The sequence below is a fragment of the Pteropus alecto genome, unplaced genomic scaffold (assembly GCF_000325575.1).
Source record: "Pteropus alecto unplaced genomic scaffold, ASM32557v1 scaffold110, whole genome shotgun sequence".
NCBI lineage: Eukaryota > Metazoa > Chordata > Mammalia > Chiroptera > Pteropodidae > Pteropus > Pteropus alecto.
This window is the reverse complement of record NW_006431920.1, coordinates 6295828-6310646: the sequence shown is the minus strand read 5'-3', so window position 1 is coordinate 6310646 and position 14819 is coordinate 6295828.

Sequence of the window (14819 nt, the reverse complement as noted above, 5' to 3'; positions counted from 1 at the left end):
CTTCCCTATCCATGCTTCAATTCTTCTGGGATCTCCGCGGCATCCTTCACGGGGCTTCGGGCTTACGTCATCCTTCACCTGTCACCCCCTGTCACCACCTGCCCTGCTTAGCACTTTTTACCTGTTGCCAAACTTGCCCGCTACCATTGCTGAACTGGCCAAGCTTTTGCGGTGGTTTTCATCTTCTCCGTGGATGATGGAGTGGACCGTATCCTTCTGGCGATGAAACTACAGGTGGAGGAGGAGAGCAGATCAAGGGGCAAGGGCAGTAGCCACCCAGGAGCTCGGCCCTGGTTGTCCCCTGTGGAACAATGCTGGCCCCGCCTCTATGTCCACTGCGACCGCCATGACCACCCCGATTCAAGTCCCCCAGGTGCCGGCACTTTGCTGTTAGCCCTTGGGGCCTCTCAGTCGGCCGTTTAAGATGTCTCTGACCACCACTCTGTGACTTTGGGGACATTCTAGTACAAAGAGTCTAAATGTGAGAGAGGAAAAAAATCTGAAATTTTCTCGTTAGCAAGAGCCAAATATGCCTGACAGTGGCCTCTTGCCTGGTCCTGTCAATGTCGAGACCTTGAGACTGTGGTTCCTGAGGCTCCGTGGCGGGAGCCAGGGTGAGAGCGGGAGATGGAGAGAAGCTTCTAGATTGCCCTCTACTGAACAGTTTCTATGACTTGTTTCCTAGTCTATGAACAATTCTACCTCAGTTTTGTTGTCTCCTGATAGATACCCTAAGACTCCAAACATCAAATGACAAGATGCCAATGAAGATGACTTTAGCCCAAGGTTGCAATAGGTTTGACCATCCCGCCCGAATCCAGAGCTTTTGAACCTGGGGTCTCTGTGTCACCCTTCCAATTCCCCTGGTCCTGTGGATATCTATCCCTCGCGGACTTTTCCTCTTCCTCCTCCGTCTTCTTCATCATCTGTCTGATTATCAGCCGCAAACGCATGTGGAGTTCCTACACATTTCCAGGGCTCCCCTGAAAGCTAAAGGGAGTTAGTGGGTCTCCCGCCTCTGAAAGAGCTTCCGATTTCGTTGGGAGAATAAGAACCACATGATATGCTGTAAAGCAACGCTGAGTACAGAGTGGGAACTGTGCACTGACCCTAGGTGACGCTTGAGTCCTAGGGCACTCAGAGCCTGCCTAGAGGGACGTGTCCATTTATACCTCCTGACAAGGCAGGGACACCATCCCGGGGTCCTGGAAGGCTCAGTGATTAGTGAGAGCAGTGACAGGTCAAGGGTAGGAGGCTCGTCATGGTACGGGGAACACTCGATTGCTAACATGTTTTTTCAGAGCTGGAGACTAAAAGGAATGTTGTAATTATAAGGAATAAAATAAGAGCATGTGATTTTGGGGAAGGGCCTCAGGCATGCTGTCTTGGCACTGACCCAGACATCGATAATTATGCCCAAGAAATCAACCTCACTCTGACAGAGGGATATGGAGGATAAGCAGAAATGTGGATGTCGTGTCCTCGGGAGACCCCAATAAATCTCTTATTCAAGTATTATCCTGGAGCAGCTAAAAGGTTCCTATCATCTCAGTCCTATTTCCTCACGGGTTCTGATGAGCCTACTAAAACAGGAAGTCGTAGTTTTAACATTAGTCTCAGGATATACTTTCTTGACTCAGGGCCCTGTTGTTTTTCCCAGAAGGTTAAGACTATATATCTGTTTAAGACACATTTCGCACTAACAGTTCAAATACTCTCATTTAATTAGGCAACACTTCCTTCTAAATACCAGGAAGCTTATATAATTTTAGGATCATGATTGTTTTCTTTACTTATCTAAGTTATTACTGAGAATGTCTGAATGAGGTCCAGATTCTTATTTATAACCAACATAAACAAAAGGACCTGTATTCAGCGTATCCTTCTACGCTCAGCAAAAGACGTCCCTATTCAATATTAAATAACAACATTAAAAGTTATGGGTGCTGGAGCTGAAGGAGGAAGAGGGTGATGAGTGGGGACAAACTAGGAAGAATAAAAGACCAGGAAGAAGCCACCTCTCATGAAATAGTATCACAGCCACCCACAGACAGCCTTCAAGAGACAAGCAAATTACAGAAAGCAGCTAATGGGAAAGAAATGGGTGAAAATAGCCTAGGAGGCAGATGGCATTGAAATTCGTAATCCTCCTATTCGTCGTGGGGGAGAGGGCTAGTTTTTGAGGTATAAGAAAAGATTTCGTTTAGAATCAATATGAAGTTTTTCTTGTCAGTTATATTTTGTTTCGTTTCCAGTGGTTAGGAATGTTCTCTCTAGATGAGGTTTACAAAATATGTAGCTTGATTTTGTAATAACCTTCTTATCTCACCTCCCCATCCCCCCAAAAATGAGCTAAACCAAACTAAGAGAGAGTTCCAGTCATCTTTAACAGTTTAATGCGGAGAAATTTCCGATATTTACTTTGAAGGGCTATCTTAAGCAGTTTGGAGTCCCTAGGATTTAATCTAGTAGATGCCATGCTATTTCCAATATTTGGCCCCCAAATACTAGATTCAGCCCATCTGAGAACAGGTGTGCGCTAGAGACACTCATACAGGTCACTTCCTTGCTTCTACTGGTTTGGGGGTGTTTCTTTCCCACTTTAGGTTAATGCAGATTTTAAAAATAATTTTTTAGTACAAAATTCTTGTAAATACATGTAAAGCAACAAACAAGAATGTGAAAGAATTGATCAAACGCAGACGAGGTAAGCTAATTCATATTTAAATGAAGTACACTATTATACAATCGACCCTCAGAAAAAAAACTTCTATCTCTAGTCACAAGGTGGCGCTAGCAGCCTACTCATTTAATATAGACAAATCCGGTGCTCTGGGACTTCACAAATACTCATCACAGTGGTGTGAGTGTATTTGGCAAATGTGTGACACCTTTTCCCTGTGCAGGTCAAAGTTTCTTCAATGAAATTGAATTAATTGGATGAACATTTACTAAATTCTACTCTGAGGGAGGCCCAGGGATTCTCGTTTTGATAAAGGCCTTCCGGAATTACCGAAACACGTGATCTAGGCTTCCAGAACAAGACAGAACCTTGAGTGGGTCCCTGGCACCGGCCAGGGTGATATTGGTCTGGCGAGCTCCAGTTAGGCATAGTCTTGCAATCTTCCCAGATGAGGATAATCTAAAATTGGTTTCTTTGTAACAAATTACCACCAATAGCAAGGACTCTAAGGCCATCCTCATTCTCTCCCCGTTGCCGACAGTGACAGAATCCCAGCAGGCCTCCTACCATCGTACCCCCTCCACGCAGCCCCTACCCTGACCCCTCGGAAGCAATATCCTTCCTAACTCGCTGGGGACTGTGCGTCTTTGATACTTGGTTTGGGACTTCCAGTCCCTTATTCCCTCTGGGTGGTAGCTCCTTACCTACTTCTCTTAATTTCAGCGGTGTCTCTCCCTGGCTGGCTCTTTCTGCTCCCAGCCCCCTCATTGGCTGGGGACACTGACAGCCCATCCTTGCCGAAGCCCAGCCTTAATATCATTTTTCTTTAAAAAGTGCGTTTTAATACAAGGCAATTAACTTGAATCCATTTGAACAAATACTGGAATAGAGTTATCATTGAGAATATATATATGCACACATATATATATATATGTTTTCAGCTTGATGAAATTTTGGGTACAACTATTTTTCATTCATTCGAAAAATATTCTTTTATTTTTCTCTTTATTCAGAAGAACTTATAGTCCATTCTGTACCCACTTTCTTGCCAGGCTCGTTCCCTCTACTGCTTCTAGTCTCTCTGCCATCTCCACTTAAAAGTATTGGGCCCCTTTGTGGGTTTTGGGAGCCAGGCTGTCTGGTGTGGTAATTCTAATTTAGAAATTTACTGGCAGAATACCCTAGGGCAAGTTACCTAACCTAGCTAAAACAGCACCAACTCAGGAGTTTGTGTCAGGAGGTTGTGCAGGATAAACAGAGCCCACACATGCACGTGCACCACGCCAGGCACAAAACAAGGACTCAGTAAATGTTCACCATTCTTATTCTTGATGTTCTGCATATCTGGCAGTGGTTTGTCTGTCTGAGGCACGTCTTTTATTCCAATGCTTTGATATCTGGGGCCTTGCTGACCCTAGAGAGACGGCCCCTCTCAGAGCTAGCCAGTTCCCAGGGATGGTTAAAGACTTACTGGAAGCATGCCTTTCCCATGCAAACTAACCAATTCAGAGGCCACAGCCCAAGCGCAGCCTTGATCTCACAAGGGCCAGGATCCCCCTGTCCTAACCACAGCAGGGCCAGGTATTGGCTTGGAGAGCTCCCGTTAGGCAGCCCCCACAGCCAGAGCCCGCCGAAACTATTCACACTAGCCGATCTGAAGCCTGCTCACCCTGTTTTGCTCGTTCCTTCGCACAGAAATCACAATAAAGGTTCTTCCCACATTTTTTGTCACTCCTCTGCCTCTGCCTCTTGCCAGACCTTCGTGTCTTCCCATGTGGCCCTGCCTCGTGTGGCATGTCCTCTCCTCTCGGGGGACTATGGTGACAAACTTTCTGTTCAGTGGCAGTTATCTCCTGATCTGTCGGCCTCACCATTCAGAATAATGATAAAACCTACATTTTAACAAGGTTCGAGACAGCTTTGAAATATTGGTATTTTCAATGCTGCTAGAATAAAACGCTACCTACAAACGTGATTGGCAATATAATGCACAGACCTATTTTTTAACACCTTATGAGCTAAAGACCCCATTGTGTGATTTTGGGAATATAATAATTTAAGATAATCTCTAGTTTTCCTTATCTCATCCCCTCTTAGAGGAATTTTATATATATATATATATGTGTGTGTGTGTGTGTGCTGCACCAATAACAGTGATTATGGGGCACACCGTGATCATTGCAAATAGAGAGATGTGAGGGGATTATGAGCGAGCAGGAAAAGACTCAGTCTAGAAAGAGATTTTCATTATTGGTAGAATCCTACACTTTAATTTTCCTTCATTGTCTACGTGTCTTTATTGTGCACAACTGAGCTTTTTCAATGTTGATGTGGAGATTCATAATAACTTAAAAATCATTAAAAAAAATAAAACTAGCTCTTTCTTGATGAATTCACGTAAACCATTGTCACCTGACAAGATTTTTATGCTCCTGTAAAACAAATGATGGCTCTTCATTAAACACAATTACAAGACAGATATGAAGTATTGGAACTTGTTTATACTTGGAAAACTCAGTTATACATGTGGGCAACTTGTATTTGGTGGCCAACTCACCTGAGCTGGTGACAACCTAGTAGGTTGCATGTTCGCTTGTCATGGTTTATCTAACAATGAAAATTAGCAAAAGTATTAGAAGATTTTTGAATCCTTCTGTTATATAACTCCACCGCTTCTGTGGATTATCTTTTTGTTTCACTTAGGGGTGATTTTTATGATAAATAAAGTAAGATGCACACATAAGATCTACTTAACATTAATATTAGTTATCACATGTCCCTGTGATGCAGGGGAGTCATCTTATATCTTACATAAAATTACTGCAGAGATTTTTAATATAGCATTTGCAGGTGGTTCCACTAAGACTCCTTCGTGAGGCCTACTCCCCTGGCAGGTGTCTTTCCCACCTTTTCCCAGTTGCTGTCTCTACCTCTTTGAGGTCCAAATAGGCCTGATAGAACATGGCTTTTCATCCACTGATCCCCTTCCTGCTGTGCCCGTGCAAATGCCCATGAAGTTCCCACTAACCCCTATGGTGACCTTATGCAAGTTAGAAAACAGGCACCTTTCCTCATGACTCTCAATGCCACCTCTGGGAAACTGTCATAACAAACACACATCCACACACGTTCACACGAAGAAGGCAGCCCCTTGAGTGTGCACACGCAACCTCTATACTATAGGCTGAGGCCCTGCTTGTATCTGTGAAAAAGAAATGTACCTTCCTGTCCTATCTCAACGCAAGGTGCCTGTACCTGTGACGGTTCTGCAATTAACAGTAAAGGACCTAAGTTTGTGAATGGCTTGTATTTCCCATTAAGTAAGATTCCAGGCCATTTCAATCATCGCCTCACTTCCCATCAGTTGCATCCTGATCAACTTTTTGAACAAGAGTACAAAGAATGAAGTTGATGTTGGCAGAATAGAAACATCCCCAGACCTCACCCCCATAATGGTAGGCTGGGATTCATGTGCTGAGTTGTCATTTCTGCTTTTACACCCCGTCCCTTATCTTTCTAACCACAGGTACATGGGAAGATGAAAAGCCATAAGTTGGACATCTCTACCTACATTTGAGGGCAGAATAATGCCACGAGCATTTCTGTGCACGACAGGGGGCGGTTAGCAATCACCAAAGCAAACTAATGAGTCAAATAATAATGCATATCATCACACTCAGATGAGGTTTACATAGGTTTATTTTTCAGCACTATATACTTTTTAATATTCTATATGGACTCAAAGTAATAAGGTTTAAAATAGAGTATTAGATTTACAATGTTTACATTTTCTTTCAAAAGTAATTTTGAGATCTTTTATATTATGAGTCACATACTTACAGCATGTGTTTATTATGCCCTGTTCTCACCAAATACACACACAGACATACAGACACAGACACACACACAGACACACGCACACACCAGTCCACTTTCTCTTTTCTTCAAGGCCCTTCTTTAAGGACCTTACCTTAGTTCCGAGCCCAAAGCCAGCGGGTGCTGGCTCGGAACCCTTTCTGGCTAAGGCACCGTATCTGAGATGCTCAGGGTGCTACATTTTTTCCCATGGCAACTCCTCTGTAGAGTGTCAGGGAACTTGGTTCGGCCCTTGTCGTACTAAACAAAGGGTCTGTTGCCGTGGCCACAATGAAGTCTCGGACCCATTCTCGTGTCCACCCATGCTCTTGTGATTGGCTTTCGTCCCAGAGGGCTCACTTCTTCCTTCTCTCCCAGGTGCCCCTTGGGTGCAAAATAAAATCACCCACCAGAGACACAACACTCCTTTCTTCCTTCAGTCTCTCTCATGGGACAGAACTGTACCAACAGTCACTTTAGCTCTCTGAGTCATCCACTCAGCTGGGGGCAGTTGACTTTGTGAATCTTTATGCAGCCGTCGCCCAGAGAGAATTAAGCAGAAACGATAGAACTATTAACTTAAACAGTCAAAGCTATGCCTTCATGTAAAGATCGAGGCTCTGGAACTTTTTTCTTAATAAATTTTAAAATATCTCTCATCATTGTCTATTCCTGGGCCCTCTTCTCTTCATCCCACCTGGTGCGAGGGACCTGGTCACAGCCACATGTGACAGCAGAGAAGATAGTTTTTCACTGTACCCCTTTATATTTTCATCCAGTTCTCTAAGGCTTTCTGCAGAAATAAGCTTACAAACCTAACATAGGCACAGAAATTTCTCATCTTAATTTCAGCACGATAAAGGACAGAAATATGCCAGTCTGTACTATGACTCAATGGTGTCCAGCACATTAAATTCGATAGATAGTAGAGAGGCACTTCTCAGACTTCACAAAGACTGCCAGGGACACAGTTACTCCTTTGCCTCTTTCCTGAATTATGCTCCAACAAAAGGGAAAACATTTCCTGATAAAGGGACTTCGATTGCCTCATTGGGATAGCTCCTTTTTCTATGCAAACTGCAAATATTCCCAAAGTCGAATCACACATGAAATGACTCAGCCTCTCTGGGACGCGCACGGGCGGGACTGGCAGCCAACGCTGGCCCACATCTGTGCGCTGCAAGCTGGTGAGTAACCATCGAAGGAGGCGCTTTGCTCTCTAATTATGCATCTCGCGATCTGCTCCCGGTCTGGTTTGCATTCCCGAGGAGTCTTGTGTTAGCTTTTCTAGGGCGACATCTACAGCAGGACGGTTATGTTTTTATGCTTTTGCACTTGGGAGACATTTTTGTGGTGTCTGCGGGGCCCTTTTAAAGCTTGCTCATTTAGCACAGCAATGTGCAAAGTAATTGAAACCTGGTCTCCGGTGTACGCTGACAACTTTCCTCAACGATCTGAGAACTTTCCTCTCACGAGAAAGCTGCAGGAGTCGATTTAAATCCCCCTGCTGGCAAACCAGGCAAATAGCTTCTCCGTGGCTAGCCCCTTGCGGCTTGCGGGGAGGGACTCTAGAAAGGCTCCTGGAGAGGCCACTGGAAACGCTCACGTGGCGGGTCACACACCAACCCTCAAAGCCATGGGGCATCGCTGCTGCCATTTAATTATCTCTGTAGCTATGAAGCGTCTCAATAGAAATTTCTCCATTAATATTTCTTCCCAGTAGGTGTGTCAGGCTGATGAAGCAGCTGCTCAGGTGGCAGAGCATGTTAATTATGACTTTTTAAAAAATTAGATTCAAGGCAGTCAAAAACAAGGTGTAGCTCGCTACTTATCAACCTATTGGAACCGGTTTACTGTCCATCCAAAACGTCCCTTTCCCGCCTCAGTTGTTCAGGGCTAAGTTAAGGAAATAAAAATTGAAGAAGTTAGAGTTAGAATGACAAAAACAAAAAACAAAGAAAAACAAACAAAAAAAAAACTCAAAGGCTCGAAGCACACATGGTCCAAGGATTGCTAACTTAACCTGTAATTTGAAATGAGAAAAATATTGGCGGCAAGAGGGGAAAAAGCCAAAATTATTTACAGCTAGATGAGCATTTAATACAAAACAACATATGCAATACACATGGCTTTACCTGCTAGTAATTCCTGGGTCATCATCTAGCACGATATTGTGGCACATAAATTTTGGTGTTCTGTATTAAAGGGCAAGAATGATCACCCAGAATTATGAAAATCAGACTTGAGAGAGAGTGTGTATTAAAATGAGGGCAAGAGATACATACATACAAACCCTAACACCATGGATTAGGAGAAGTACTTAATGTACGAATAAAATGCGGACGGAGTACAATCCAAGGAGAGCAAGTCATTCTTTTATTCATTCAATCCACTAACACTCATTGAGCATCGACTCTGGTTCAGGTACTGTTTTAGGCTTTGTAGATACAGTGACGTAGATGACAGATAGGTACTAACTCTGATGGAGTTTATATTTGTGTGTGTGTGTGTGTGCGTGTGTGTGTGCACGCATGCGCACGCATGTGTGTTCGGGGGAGAAATGGGGTGGGCAAAGGGAGAGTGACAGACGATGCAGATAAATAAACTAAACCAGAAAAGATCACTTAATTAGAAGGGCTCGGGAGTGGTTTGAATAGTGAACTCGTAAAATATATGTTCGTGTCCTAACCCCTGGAACTTGCGAATGTGACTTAACATGTAAAAAGGGTATTTGTAGGATTAAGTGAAAGATCTTGAAATGACATCATCCTGGATTATCCAAGCGAACCCTAAATTCAATAGCAAGTGTCCCTATAAGAGACAGAGAGATACAAAAAAGAGAAGGTGACATGAAAATGGGGGCAGAGATGAGTTTTGCAGCCACAGCCAAGAAATGCCTGGAGAAGTTGGAAGAGGCAGGAAAGCATTTTCTACTCGGGCCTCCCGAAGGCGTATGGCCCCACCAACACCTTGATTTTGGCTGCTGGCCTCCAGAACCGTCAGAGACTGACTTTCTTTTGTTTTAGACCATGATGTTTGTGGTCACTTGTTACAACAGCTCTATAAAACGAATCAGGCTCTAAGGAAAACAAAAGAGGCTCAAAGGCATGTTCTTTGCAAGGGATAGGTGACCAGAGGCTGCGTCCAGAGTCTCCCACGCAGGGATCATGGAGAAGGTGCTCCTTCTTTGTTACCAGCTACAGTTTGGGCCGGGAGCGAATGCCTGTTTTTGTTGCCTGCTGACATAGCTTCTCGCTTCTTCTGATCAATAATAAAAAAGTCTCTTTCCTGTTCAGGACCTACATGATATTCAAGTGGGGCTGACTCCCTCCCTGTGTCTCCCCCAACTCTCATTCACAGGAATAGATACAAAGTCACAGCCTCACCAATCAGAGAACCCCATCATCCAGGCACAGTTATTGGTCCAGGAATGGACATGTAGCTCAGGCCAGGCCAATCAGAGCCTCCTCTGGGAATTTTCCCCTGGGGCTCTGAGAAAAGATGCTCTCTTTCCACTAGGGGTATCTGCCGGTGAGATGTGATGCTAGGACCATCTTTTAGTTAAATGACTCAGGAGCTTTCCTTCTTTCCCCTTCTTGTTTCAATTAGTTCTCAGTATCTCTCGCTTGTCAATGAAAGGGCTCTAATTCAAGGCCCTGTTCTGGTGATGTAGGCCAGACCGCATGTAGCCCATAGGAGTATTTTTGTCTAGACGGGACAAAAGTCTAGAGGCAGACACCCCTCACACTCACCCTTCCTTCCTTCTTAGCCTGCTAAAGGGGAGGGGACAGGTCTTCTTAATGTCACAGCCACAAGGGAGAAGAAAGAAGCAACCCAAAAGGAAAAGCGTCAAAAGAATTAAAGCCAAGAGAACTTCAAAGAGACGTTGAGCCCCCAACCGAACAGTTTTTAACATCCTTGTTTATCCCTTCGAAAATTCAATTCCCCAATACGGTGCCCCAGTTTCGTACTTGGCTTTAACTTCTATCAGTATTTCACTCCGTATCAATCTCAGTTATTTGGTGCAAGAACAGAACTGATTCCGGCTGATTCAAGCCGAGAATGAATTTATCAGAAGCCTGGAGAACCAGACTCAAAAAATGCACAAGAACAGAAGGTAGAATTGCAGCCAAAAGCAGACCCTGGGACCAGTGCGGACAGCGGGTTCTATGGTAGGAAAGACTGACCTCATGTCTCCCCAGGACCAGAGCACTGCTGCCTGCCTCCCCCACTCTAAAGAAGTCTCCTTCCTCCACCCCTCCAAAAAAAGAAGCCTTCCCATCCCTGCAAAGAACATTACAACCTCAGGAAGAATATACCTGATGGGCTGTGTCTATGTCTGGTGTTCAAGTCAGCGGAGGTGGGGATGGGACGTGTTTCAGGTAGGCTCTGTCTCCCACTGAGACTTCCACGGGATTATTTTTTGAACATAAGTTAATTTTAAAATATCTCCTTTGTGTTCTCTTGGGACAAAGCAGGAAAAAAAAAAAAAAGACTGATTACCCCACAGTGATTCCATCGTGTTACCACAGCGCCCTCTATCGACAGACTAATGACAGGGTGGAAAATAAGGGGAAAGTCTACTCACTTCAATAAAAAGTCTTCCTGAAATTCAGCCACACTTAGTTTTGTGACTTAGACCATCGCGCGAAGCAAGAGAAAATTCCAAGATGCATATGCTCTCCCGCGAGAGAGATTATAAACAGGACTGTGACCTATAACAGATGTTAGCTGGAATGAACCACCGTCCGTGCCTGCGAGAATTCAAACACCTTGTGACGAGAGCACCGGCTCCATTTCTGCCGTGACCGTCCAGTGTGGCTGTGTCTCTTAAGGACAAAACCTGCTCCTTTGAAGTGAGGCTCACTGAGCACCTGGACAAGCTCCTGGACATGGAGGCAGGAGGTGTGCATTACCTGATGTCCACATCCCCAGGGTCTGGCACACAGGACATGCTTGTGGAATGGGTGTTTGTGTCTCCCCAGGTTTCCATAGTGAGGCCCTATCTAACCCCAGTGTGATAGTATTTGGAGGTGGGGGCTTTGGGAGGTGAGTAGGTCATGAGGGTGGAGCCCTCGCGAAGGGATTAGTGCTCTGATAAGAGACACCACAGAGCTTTTTCTCTCTCTGCCACGCGAGGACACCGCGGGAAGGTGACCTCCTACAAGACAGAAAGAGACCTCTCACCGGAACCCGACCGTATCGACCCCTTGATCTTGGACTTCCCAGCCCCCAGACTGCGAGGAAGCAAATGTCTGTTGTTTAAGCTACTCAGCCTGTGGCATTGCATCATGGCAGCCCCAGCCGACTAAGACCATCACTCACCTCCGGCATCTAAGAAATGAAAGCTTCGTCTGTGTTCCCACACCCTTGCCGTGCATCCACTGAACAAAATATCTGTAAAAGCACCTGCTCTGGTCCTGGCAGTGGGCTAAGGGCCGGATGCCGGGGCTGCTTAATAAGAGTGTCATCTGGTCCAGTCCCCTGTGACAAGCATTTCAACCTGAACTCTAAACCAGAGGAAGGCGCCAACCAGGGCAGGTCTGAGGGAGACAGGACAAGCAGGACATGCTCGAGGCGCAGAAGGCGAACCAGTACACCTATTGGTCAGGCACACGGTGTGTAGGCAGAGTGGGCACGTGCCAGAACTGAGAGGTCCCCTCGTACCCTCCTTCAAGGGGCAAGGTGATACGGTGGTGAGGGACACAGACTCCAGCCAGACAGCCTGAATTCTAAGCCCATGCATGCCGCTTGCTCATTGCGCAGTTCTAGTTAGGCTCTTGACCTCTGTGCCTTGATTTTCTCGTCTGTGAAATGAGAGTAATCATAGCTCCTCCCTCACAGGATCGGTGTAAAGATTGAAATACTTGAGAGAGTGCCTCGCATGTGAGCAGTGCTGCACAGGGCAGCCATCATCGTCAATTCAGATCGAATGTTATTGTCCCTCTTAAAAATGATTATTCTTAAACACGTCATTAACGTCTCTGGTCGACATGGAATTGGTGCAAACAGTACATTTCTTCTCATGCTAAGCAGAGACCTTGCTGTGTCTTCAGTAGCCCAAACAGGTTCTCTGGAATGACTAGACTTTTAAAGTGATATATTTGAAAATAAAGTTTAAGAGGATCAAGTCCTTAATAACACCAGTCCATAGGCACCTTTTGTTTTGCTATCAAATGCTACAGCCAATTTTTTAAATGGCTAATTGTGAGAAATGCTCCAGAACCATCTCAGACCTCAGAGAAAGGAGAGAGCGTGGGGGGAGAGACCAACCTATATCTAAGTGATGTGGCTGTAGTGGCCCCAGTGCAGAAGGCTCGGGATAAATCGGAATTGGGAAGGATCTGTTCTGCATCCTCTCAGAGCTTAGCCAAGGGGCCTGTGTAGAAGTTGCAGCTCTGTGTCAGCCCCTTGAGGAATCTGGGACGTGTTACAAAGACAAAGGGTTGCAAGACAGACTGAAGAATAAAGAGAGTATAGAATTCACACACACACTCACACACACACACACACACAAAAGAGGGAGGAAGAGAGGGAGAGATGGGTAAAGAAGGGAGGGGGAAAAAGGAAGGGAAAGGAGAGGGAAGGAAAAAAGGAAAGAGGAGAGAAGCTTAAACATGAGGGTTTAAAGGAGATGCAAGAAAGACAGACGGTATCAAGTATTTCAGGAATTTCTGAATAAGTTCTATAACATGGAGGCAAAATTTAGGAGCTTCTAATCAACGGGAAACGTGGTGTGCGCTTTTGGCTCTATTCTCTTCTCCGGCCTTCCCTTCCCCTTTCTCCATACTCCTCTGAGAGGGAAGAAAGGGGTGCCCCATCTCCCCAGCTTTCCCTCCATCGCTCTCGGTGCCTCCGCGCGTAGCTGGATGTGGCGAACAGATCGTTGGAGGAGGAGTGACGGAAGGACCAGAATCCCTGGACAAAGGCCCGTCAGAGCAGAGGGCGGACGGGGGTGCAGCCGAGGGGCCTCGTCCACCTCCCTTCCTAAGTCAAGGAGCGTGTACTCCCACGTCCCCTGCTCTCCTTCCCCTAAGGGACAGATGCAGTCACAAGTTTCCAAATGTTACCATTTCTAGTAATGTTTAGCAATGTCCAAATGACACCTGCAAAAAGTGTGAAATGCTCTTAATAAGGTTAAAAATAGCCAAACGACAGCAATGCAACTGGTTTTTAATACACTTATAAGGAAAAATAAAATTACGTGATCACTAGGAATCTCTCAGATTTAAAAGTGACACGTTTTACATTTTAAGGAATACAATATAATTACAGTTAAGGGTCTGACAAATTTAATAAATTGGATTAAATTAGTGTAGAGCTAATCCCTTTCACACAGTCTCTTTTGAGCTTTAGAATCTACGTGATGCTTTCTATCCATAATTTTCCTCTTAGATGGAAATAAATGGCACACATAGTAAAAACCTTAGAGAGATCTATTTTACTTGCAATTATTAAAACACTGTATTTTTTACTGTATCCTTGATTCCACTAAAACTTATTTCAAAAAACTTCTTTGTTGCCATAACATTTTTAAATTGTGGGTCTGAAGGGCCGTGGAATAATACTATCTTGCATATCGATCATGTTTAGCAGTATCTAAATACTTTCATATGCATAACCTTGACTCTTTTAATAACCTTTTGTTTCAGGCACTAAGGCAACAGAGGATCAGTTCAAGGTCACATAAAGAGTAAATTTTAATGCTGGAAACCAAAATCTGGGCCTCTTCTACTTTGCTCACTGGTAATTCCATCCTATTGTGTTGTAAACTGGATTCCTAGGTGGCGTGGGAAGGTAGAGTAGATGATAGTTTGAGAGTGTATCATTTTACAAGTCGATTTTGCAAGGTATTCATTTACAGTTCTCCAATTCTTCATCATTTCCATGAACTTACATTCTTACCCTTGTACTACGTTAAAGAAATTTAGGTAACCTCATAAAAGGTGGAAAAGAAATGTTAGAATGTACCCCTGCTGTGCTTTTCAAGGCAGCTCAATAGTTCAACTTAAATAAGACTTCCTTTTTAAAAATGTTATTACAGAAAACCATACCATAATTAAGTGATCCATTCCACTTTCTAAAATCTACCTTTAATCCGAGGGAGAGAAAGAAAATGAGAATGGGACTATATTGATGTTGTACAGACCAAAAAAAAAAAAAAAACAATTTAGAAGCCTTATAATTGTTTATTTGCAACTCTGATCCATTTCTATTCCAAGCTGGGCAGAGCACTTGGCCTAGTCTCGGCGCTATAATTTGGTCCTCCCCGTATGAGTGT